Genomic DNA, 10,780 nt, shown 5'->3' on the forward strand with positions numbered 1-10,780 from the left:
CTTGTCTCTCTGAGAGGAGAGCTGTGGAGTCTGACCTCACTTCCTCTTCCGCCCAGCATTCTGCTCCGTTCACTCCTCCCCCTACGTTCTAACCTATCAGGGCAAGCAGCTTCTTTATTTAATTAACCAATGGCCTTCCTCCATCACAGACAGATAGATAATGTGTATGTGTTTAACAATAACAAGGAGGAAGAAGCCAGGAGTTTGGTTTGGGAGGGAGGGCACTGGGGAGGCAGGATGGCTGGAGTTGAAAAAAAATGAAAAGAAATGAAGGGAAATGATATCTTTTAATATATGTTAATTTTACAAAGTTAATCAAAAATAAAACAAATTAATTAATATTTTAGGAAAGCAAGACAGATTCTCAGTTCCACCACAGAAATGCCTTTTTCATTAGTTCAAGCAGAGGAAACAGGAACTGGTTATTGGGCGAAGCGTGCGTGCATGAGACTTAAGAAGGATGAGCCAAGAGAAAGGAAGAAAACTAACTTTAAAGGCAGCTCAAATATCTGTGTTTTGCTGAATATGTTAAGTAAAAACAGAGCCTTTCCTCAATGGAGAAAAAGCTCCACTCATGACCTGGATAGACAAGGAACTTGGGCCTTCTGGCCGGCTGTAGAGCTGCAGGCTTCATAATGTCCCTCAGAGTCCTAGCATGGTTTCTGTTCGCCAGAACCTTCAGAGTGGTCTGCACAGTCCATGCGCCACACTGTTACTACAGCCTCCTGTTAGAAAAGCCGTAAACAAATATCCTTGAAGATCGGTCACCTTATTTGAGAACGCCTTAGAGGGACTCTCGAAGAACCAGAATAGGTTTTACATTTTCCCCCCAAAATAGTAAGTGGCCACACATCTGTAGTGAGCTGCCAACACATTCCTGCTCTCAACAAGGCTAGCGTGATCCAGTGGATGGTGGGTGAACATCCTGACTTGGTATCAAGGTGAACAATTCCCACCAGATTGTTCCTTCTGTGGCCTGACATTTTGCGGATGAACGCTGACATAATTCAAGGATCTGAGGGCTGTTGCATGAGGCTGGGCTGTATAAGATCTGAAATGAATGGATGTGAACATAAAGCAGCATTATATAGCAGCTTCCTGGTCTGAAAAGGAAGCAAGTCTGTTCACAATGGAAGGATTTCCTTGCTGCCCCCCTCCTGCTCTGGAGAGGGGTACAACTAGCCTGAAATCAATGTTTATTTAACCAAACGCGCATTCTAAATCCCCCCTCCTTGGCATAAAAGACAAAGATTCCTTTTTGTTTGTTTGTTTGTTTTTCGAGACATGGTTTTCTAAGTGTGAGATCTTGAGTCCACAAGAAACTGAAATAAAGGGAGGTATCAAATATTTGTTGGGGAACACTCACGGACAACAAGGTAGAGAGCCACTACAGTCCTCTGCTCTGTGGGCACTGGGAGCTGCAGTCAGATTGCCAACAACCACCCACGAGAGCTAGAGAGCAAGCCCCTCCTCTCTCTTAAAAGAAATCCTGTACGCATTCAAAGACCACGCCCCTAGTACTCCCAAAAGCTATAGGCTGAATGAATTTCTACAACACTTCCCCCTTTCATCTAAATAAAAAGGTTTTAAATCTAGTACAAAACTATATATATAACTAGGACAAATATCAAATATCATTCAGGAGAAAAAAAGGGTAATAACATACACAAAATAGAACTACAACCATCAAGCACAAAACACAAACACATACTAAATGTTCAGGCTACCGGTAAATAGGCAACTAAGTGATTAATCCAATAGTTGTCCTATCCTGACAAGTCAAAGTCTTGTACCTAAAATGTCTTAGCTAAGTTATGAAAGGATTTTAGCCATGATTGTCTAGGCTGTTGGTTATAAATGATTGATGGTCATAGTCAATCTCTTTCTAAAGAGAAAAGGGGTATATGATATAGAAATGAATACTTTATGTTGGTATGATTTATTGATACAAATATAAGGTCAATTTTGATATGCTGTATATATATTTCTACTCTTGTTTAAGGTATTATGCTTATGTAGCTCACTTTATAGTTAAGAAATACAAATTAATAGTAATCTATGATAGTCAAACTTATAGACATGTTAATTAGGTTTTCTAGATATGCAGAAATTTATTTCAGATAGATAGATAGTCTTCCAACACTTCAAAGACCTACAGAATATGGCATTTAAAATGTTTTAATAACATACACTTCATATTTTTATGACGAGACATGTTTGTTCCTGGCAGCACCCATCTACTTCAAAGAAGATGATGGGCATCAAAGAAACTCCATATGGAGTTTACTTTCATTGTGGCAAAAATTAGTCGCTGTGCAAGAAAGTGCTCTTGCTTCGACTGCTGACAATATGCTGTCCAAATGGGATAAGCAGGACCCAAAAGACAGGACAAGACAAAGTTTGCCAAGACAAGGTAGGACAGCCCTTCAGAAAACCCTGCTTCAGAGAAAAGTTTGTCAGATATGCTAAGCCAGTAGGCTGAAGATGGATGTTCCAACATTGCAGACATGTCCTGGGTGACTGTCCAGGAAGCCAGCTGTTTCTGTCATTTCTCACATTTTTTGGAAGTCTCTTGCTTGCACTTCCTGCTTACTCAGTTAATATTATTTCCTTCTCGGTTCTTTGAATATATATAACTATATATGCTATATATATATATATATATTTCTACTCTTGTTTAAGGTATTATGTTTATGTAGCTCACTTAATCTATAGTTAAGAAATACAAATTAATAGTCATCTATGGTAGTCATAGTTTTCCTTAGTTATGTTAAAAGATAAATTAGATATAAAATTTTATATTCACAAAGACAGATGATAAAATGTTTTCTTTAACTTTGTCAAATACAAATAGACTGGATATTATAACTGATTATTACTTGGTAACTGTTTTGTTGTATATAATTTTACTGTGTTAAAGCTAAAACCTTCCTTTTGAATTAGAAAGAAAAGGGGAGGTGATGTGGGATATCCTTCTGTGCACTGTGAATATGTATTCCTCCCATTGGTTAATAAAGAACCTGCTTTGGCCTATGGCAGGATAGAATATAACAAGGAGGGAAATCCAATCAGAGATAGAGAAAGAAGGCAGGGTCGAGAGATGCCAGCCAGTCACTCATTGAACAGGATACCAGAACACCCAAGGTAATGCCACAGCCATGTGGCAATATATATACTATGAGAAATGGGTTAATTTACAAGTGAGAGCTAGCCAGTAACAGCCTAAGCCATTGGCCAAGCAATTATATTAATATTAGCCTCTGAGTGGTTGATTATTCTATAAGCGTTACAGACTGGTGAGTTGGAGAGAAACTGGTCCACTGGGCCCTGGGCAAGACTGAGAAAAGCCTCTGGCTACAGGGTTTCTCTGTGTAGTCCCAGATGTCCTGGAACTCGCTCTGTAGATCAGGCTGGCCTCAAACTCAGAGATCAGCCTGCTTCTGCCTCTCAAATTCTGGGATTAAAGGCGTGGACCACCACTGACCAGTGAAGACAAAGATTCTTAAAACTGACCCCACAGAAATGTCTGTACTGTTTTGGGGACTTAATGTATATCTACGAATTTTCCAGAAAGATAAGCCATACTTGTATTAGAGTCTCTCTAAACCTCTCGTCACCCTGCCCCCACAAAGAGATATGAAAGATGCAAAAGGATTTTAAAGAGAATGCCTATTTACTGTAAAATCTTTCTTCATTGCCCCACCCAAATCTGGGGCCTGAAGGGAAAGGAAAACCCACCTTCTCAAAATTGAATAGTAAATGAATGTTTGTGGTGTAGGAGGGAGGGTGTGCTCTCAATACTGTCCGCATGTGATAGTCTAAGAAAAAAACAGGAAAGAAATAGCAAGGAGCTTTAAAGAATCTATTTAAAATAAACAAATGACAACGAGGAAAACCCAAAGCAAAAGCAGGTGTCTGGGGCTCTTGCAGAGGACCCAGGTTTGGTTCCCAGCATCCACACGGTGTCTACAACTACTGTGACTCCAGTTCCAAGGCATGTGACACCCTCTTCTGGCCTCCATTGCCACATGCGTGTAGTACATACAAACTTAGGCAAGAACACACACACAAATAATAAATAAATCCTTTTTTAAAAAAGTATCTACCAACAGTCGGAAAGCTGGCTGAGAGGATTGGAGCGCCGCCCACAGAGCCCGAGGTCACCGGTTCGAGTCCCAGGTAAGGTAAGTCTGTACTGTGTGTCTGTGTCTGTGCTGTTGTGTGAATGTGTCTGTGCTGTATGAGTCTGTGTGCTGTGTGTGTGACGTCTGTATGCATAATTAATTCGGGAAAAAAAAGTATCTACCTTGGAGTCTCTCTCCCCTTCTTTCCTCTCTGCTCCCCTCTCCTCTCCTCCCCTCCCCTCCCTTCTCCCCTGTCTCTTGACTATTGTTCATTATTATTTAGTGTTCTTCACTATGATTATGTTTTGTGGGTGGCTGTAAATGACTAGATTTCTTTTAACTAAAAGAGCTGGCAGAGCACATTCGTGCTCTGTTATATGTTAAGTGATACGATGACATATGCTTAGTGGTTGGACTGACACACAAAATAAATCAGATGCAATCACTGGACTAGAAGTTTGAGATATAAAATAAACCACTTTGGGGTCGAAACAAAAGGCAGGCCCATCGAAGCAGCAGTTTGCCAAAACACAAACAAGCTATTTCTGTTTAGAGTCAGCGAGAGAAAAAATCATCTCAATTGGGTATTTTTTTTTTTTTTTTGTCCTCAAAAACAGTACCATGAATAGATGTAACTCAGATGTGAAAACACGGAATTCAGAGCAGGCGCAGTGAGGACAGGGGACCAAAGGCACACCCAAACACAGTGTCTGATTACCAGGACACCAGAGCCCCAATTCACACGCTCACTTCCTACTCCCTCCTACCCAAAGCAGTGGCAAGAACTTGTAAACGTTATAGAACGCTATTGAAGAACCCACCCCCATATACGCATGCGCGTCCATGTTTGCATGTGTGAGGGTACATGTGTGTTCTAGTGCGCACGTGTATGAAGAGCAGAGGTTGATATTGGATGTCACCTCAGTCATTATTTACTGAGGCAGGGTCTCTCACTGAATCCGGAGCCGCCCCAATCCCCAAGTTCAGCTTCATCTGGCTAGCTAGCTTGCCCTGGCAATTCCCAGGCTCTCCCTCCCCAGCACTGGGCCCCAGGATCACAATCATGCAGACATCCTTACCCTGTTTTCACACGGGTTCTGGAGATCCAAACCCCCTTCCTCACGCTCGTATCACGAATGCTTTATCTACGTTATGTTTCCTTTTCTGTGTGCCTCGCTGTGGAAACCAGAAAGATCATTAAAATAGGACGTATACCTGGAAACCACACCATAATACAACAGAGGAAGCAGGCTGTGTGAGGCTCAGGGACTTCCAGGCCTACTACAGATAAAAGCAGCAGGGCTTCTGCAAGCCTCGGTCCTTGTGTTTACCCTGCAGCAACCCATCGACTGGAATTCCTGCAGTGGGGCACTCCTGGGCGTGGCTCATCCCCATTGGCTTTCTGTACATCCCACTAGGAATTAGCTCGTTCTCATCACCCTCCAGACATCTTTAGATTAGAGACCCTATCTCAAAAATAAACAAGTGAAAAACAAAAACAAAAACAAGTTAGCCTGGACCCCAAAGCGACACCTAAGACTCATCTCTAGCCTGAGGGTGGGAGTGGGGCCATAGAAGTCAGGGCTGGAGGGGTTCTCGGGGGGAGCGCTACCGGACAGAATTATTTTTATTCCCCTTTGTTTTCCAGCTGGATGATGACATGTTGCTACACAGATAGTTTGATTTTTTAGGAAAAACTGAGCACATGACAGATTCAGTAAGAACAAAGCATGCACCCTTTTCAAAATGTTATTTTCGACATTCTTAGATACCTTTTGTTCAGTTCTCGGGGATGCTGGAGCAAGGCCCACAAAACCAAAAGAAACTAACAAGCAACAAGCCAGAGAACAATCAAGTCCTCTCCAGCCTAGAGACAGCCGACGGAGCAGTAGAACACCTGTGCCCTGGTGCCAGGCTGGCGAGGCTTTAAACCCTGGCTTGCATGTACCCTAGCCAAGCTACTGGGTTGCTCCTCTGCCTCGGCCATTTCATGTGGAAGGTGGGGATTGTGGTTGTAACGCCTTTATAGGGTTGTTTTGTAGAAGATGAAGAGCATTAATAGACACGAAGCGCATAGTCACAGACAGTAAACACTCTATAAAAAGCTTTATGAACTTAAATACATTTCTTCAGTCCTTGTTAAACCCGTACCACCTTTTTTTTGGGGGGGGGGCGCCAGGAAGCATTTTCAAAAAGTCCTTAATACCATCCATCCCAAACACCCATCACAGCGCTCTTCCAGAGGTCCCTGGGTGCGGGCTGAGTTGATGGGCACTATTACTATGTCCTGGGCATCCTGCACTACAGGTCAAGGTTTTCCATGCAGCCTAGGGTCCTTGGACATGAAAGCAGGAATTGAAATGACAGAAAACAAAGGGGGAAACAATAGAGCTAGGAAAGGCTTAGCTGTTTCCCATTTCGCTGTGTATAAAGAGAATATTAAGAACAACTGAAAACCTGTGCCGTCCAGTGCATATTATTTCAGGGCTGTCTTTTCTGAAGATCGGCTGAGTTCACAAATATTCATGCAGCAAGCATCTGTTGATTATTTAGTATGGGCTGCCCCAATGCTCTGTTGGCCATCTACTCTGGATTTTCTAGAACAATCCTAAATGGTGTGTTTTCGTGGGAATACCTTAGCAAGGCAAGGAGATGAAAGCCTTCCTCAAACCTGTGACCAGAGCTTTGCTCCGTGTTTACTGTCGTCATGCCCTGAGGTTAGGAGCCACTCACTAAAAGATACCTCCAGGTCCTGAAGGGCTGCAGAAGCCAGGACAGAGAGATTTCAAGCGGGTCTCCCTGTGCTGCCTCTGCAGGAAGAGTAGAAAAAGAGAAGCATTAAAAACTGCACCCACAGTTGTGGTTGTTTCTATGAGGCAGCAGTTCTGGAAAGGAATTATATATTCTCGTAACTTTTGCTCGTTTTGCTTTACAATAAGATGTATTACAGTGACGAGAGAAAGAGAATATTTTTCTTTAGCATGGCTTACTGCCACAAATAAAATAGACCGGTCTCTCTAAGCAAGCAAGAGTCATAAAGAATGGAAAGAAACTCCACACAGGATGAGGGTGGGAGTCACCTGCATTTCTCCTCCTGGGGTTCCAGAAGCATGCTCCAGAAATGTCTATCAAAGGTGTGAACAAAGGCCTTTTACATTTGCCCTAAAACACCTTTACTTTCCCAAGTAGATATATTGTAACTCGTGCTAAGCATGCCAGAAGGTAGGTGTGTGTGTGTGTGTGTGTGTGTGTGTGTATAAAACCTGAATTTATATAGAAACTATGACTCACTTAATGAAGTATTCGTCAGGTTCCCTTGTACAGCACATCTCCAAAGGTTTAAAGGAGGTTTGATTCCCTTCACTTTCTTTATGAGACGATGAGGTAAAGCGCTCTGTGAAACTGAGAGCCCAGGGTGTGAGTCCTGCCTCCTCTGCTTCCTCTTGAGTCCTTTACTTTTTTGTTTTTTTTAATTTGTGTCTCCGTGATCTCTGTAGTAAAACTAGAGCAATCCGTCTAATTACAGACACCCACTGAATCCCCTGACACAGTGCCAGGAGCATAGACAGAAACGTGAGCTGCTATAAGTGTTGTTTCCTAGCTAGCGCCTTTGGAAAACCTCGAGCATGAATTGGTGTGGTTAGAATGATAACCCCAACTCCCGAAATGCACCGCGCAGCTCAGACCCAGTGAGTATGAAAAAGCAAGCTAGTCACGCTCTGTCCCAGCCAAGGGATTTAAACGCTTTAGACTCACATCATTTCATGCTCAGAGTCCCGCGAGCACAGAGGCCTGCTTCGCTTCCTTGTTTATATAACAAGGAAATCCCACCCTCCCCCATTCTAGCCTTTGAAGTTCCGCTAAGGGCGGGGGAAAGAGAAATTTGGGAGGGAAGACTGTTAAGCTTGGATGTTGGTGTTGCAGCCTAGCCAGAAGAGTCTCTGAAGGTTCAACCCCCCCCCCCCAAAAAAAAAAAAGATCTCAGACTACAGTACAAACTTCCCACCGTGATAAAGACCGAGAGCTATATCCCTAGTATGAGGATGAGAAGTGTTCTCTGGAACTCTTTGAGGTGGGACAGATCCTGCGGGGTGGATGGACTAGAGGCTCGACGTAGCCGGACTTGGTTCAGACCGTGTAAGCCAGAAAGCTTCAGGAACAGTGGGGCGCCGGAGCACAGCAAACAGCTGTTTCCATTCCATCTCTGGGCTCTGCCTCCAGAAGGTCTAGCTACAGGGCCCCAGCCAAGCCCGGGGCTGCACAGAGTTCCTCCGAGCTTCCCTGTGGTCAGGGAGCACAGGAGCTCCAGCCTCGGCTGAAATTCTTGGCGAGTCAACAAGGCAAAGGGCCTCCTTCCCGTGTCATGCCTGGCCTGCCCTCCTCCTGGAGTCTGGGAGAGGTACCTGGGAACTGGACAATGGACACAGGCCACTGACCTGCTGAATGTTCCTGTCTCAACAGCACAAATGAACTCTTATCCTTACATGTCTGCCACAGGTCCCCTCCTGAGTAATTATATAATTGTATTGCAATTTAAAGGAAAGGTGGGTGTCTGGGGTTGTTTTAATTTTTTTTTTTTTTTTTTTAAGAGTCAGAGGCTGCGTGGCCTTCAAGACTGAAGATCTTGCCTGGTAAGGTGGTGCGTGCTTGTAATCTCAGCATTTTGGATGCAGAGGCAGGGAGATTGCTGCCAAGTCCAGGCCTGTCTGAGCTATCCGGTATCAGCGATACATAACAAGACCGTGAGCTGGGTCAGCTTCACCTAATCAGTTGAAAATCTGAAAACAGTAGTCCTCCCAAGCCCTGGGCCATGGGGAATTCCACCAGTCCTGCAGTATTTTGCTGCAGGAAAGAGGGCAAGAAGATATTCTCTTAAAAGATATTCACTTTCTTGTGCTGATTTTTTCCAGAAGGCTTACTCCATTTGCCCCTGATTCCTTCTTTGTGGGTGCTGGAGCAGAACCCTGGATCCTCTGGAAGAGCAAGCAGTGCTCTTAACCACCGAGCCATCTTTCCAATCTTGAGGCTGGACTCTCAATAAGAAGTATTAGGTTATATGGGGAGTCTGTCTCCACAGATAGGCTTTGCTCATCATTGCAGAGATGGTTTGTGGTTGCTTCAGGACATGCAGGAAGACCCTCTCCAGATGTCAGTACCAGCAGGGCAGGACAATCTCTTTCATGCCCCTATCCCCACCCCAAAGCCATGCAGGAAGACTCTCTCCAGATGTCAGTACCACACTCACAGCCTCCACATCTCCAGAATTATGAGTAAATAAATTCCTTTATTTTTTTTTCCTTTTCGTGATACTGGGGGTTGAGCCCAGAGGCTTGTGCATATTAGTCAAGTGTTCCACCTCTGAGCCACACACCCCTACTTATTTTATTTTATTTTATTTTATTTTATTTTATTTTATTTTATTTTAGAGACAATGGTCTCACAGAATTGCCCAGGCTAGCCTTCAGCTTGTGGGCCTCCTGCCTCAGCCTCCTGAGTAGCTAAGACATTAGGCATGCGCCACCACACCCAACTAAATTTGTTTTCTCTGTAAGTTACTTAGCCTGGGATATTGCTATAGCAACAGGTACGTGTTAGAGCAAAGAAATACAGACTAATGCCTTCAGTGCCTGGCTTCCCATCATTAAACTTTCATAGACTTAAATGTTGGCAAGGGTAGCAAAGTTAACAGAAAAAAAATTAAGTAATTACAGATGTCAACGTGTTCTTACATGTGAAAAAAAAAAAAAAACCTCAGGATGTGTGGTCTAGTATCGAAGTATTCAGAAAGAAAAGATCTCTGGAGTTGGTTTTCAGAAAACATTTATGGAAGTGTATGTGAATCGGGACTGTAAGCATGAGTGGGATTTCAGGGGGAACGGGGTAGGAGGTCATTTCAAGGTGGGCAGAGAAGAAGAACGAGCAGGAAAACAGAGAGTAACATTTATGGTTCAGTTAACAAACCAGCATAACTAGAGGGGACGCTAGGAAAACAGTTTTTTGTTTTTGGGTTTTTTTTAAGGAAGAATAAATGGGTTTCATCCTAATCGGATTAAAATGCTATGTAAATAACAGAAGTCCTTAGAAGCTTTTCATATGACAAGAGAAGCGTTTGGAAGAATTCATAGTGGTGTGTTGTGGGGGTGACTACAGGGGACACGGAAAGCAAGTGGCTAGGATCTTCAGAACCTGCCATTTGGTTTAGTCTCATGGGTGACCTTGATTCATGAAAACTCAACTGAAACTAAAGCAAAAAGACAATTCGTAGCTGGTCATGGTGGGGCTTGTCTGCGACTCTAGCACTCAGCACCAGAGACAGAAGGATCACCCACAATCCAAGGTCATTTGGGCTACGTAGCAAGTTGGAGGCCAGCACGGGTTACACAGACAGATGCTGCCCTACTCCACAAAATAAATAAAAAGTCCTTGGTTTGTGCAAGAGGAAATCTGGGACTCATTCATTTTAGTAATGGCTGGATGCAGGAACGTACCTTTACAGAATGTCACCTTCCTGACAGCCTGCATTCTCTTAGGATGCATTGGGCAGTGTGACAGGGGCACACAGGGCACACAGGGGCACACAGGGGCACACAGGGCTCACAGGGACACATGGGGCTCACAGGGGCACACAGAACTCACAGGGGCACACAGGGGCACAC

Source organism: Microtus ochrogaster, chromosome 21 (assembly GCF_000317375.1).
Source record: "Microtus ochrogaster isolate Prairie Vole_2 chromosome 21, MicOch1.0, whole genome shotgun sequence".
NCBI classification, from domain to species: domain Eukaryota; kingdom Metazoa; phylum Chordata; class Mammalia; order Rodentia; family Cricetidae; genus Microtus; species Microtus ochrogaster.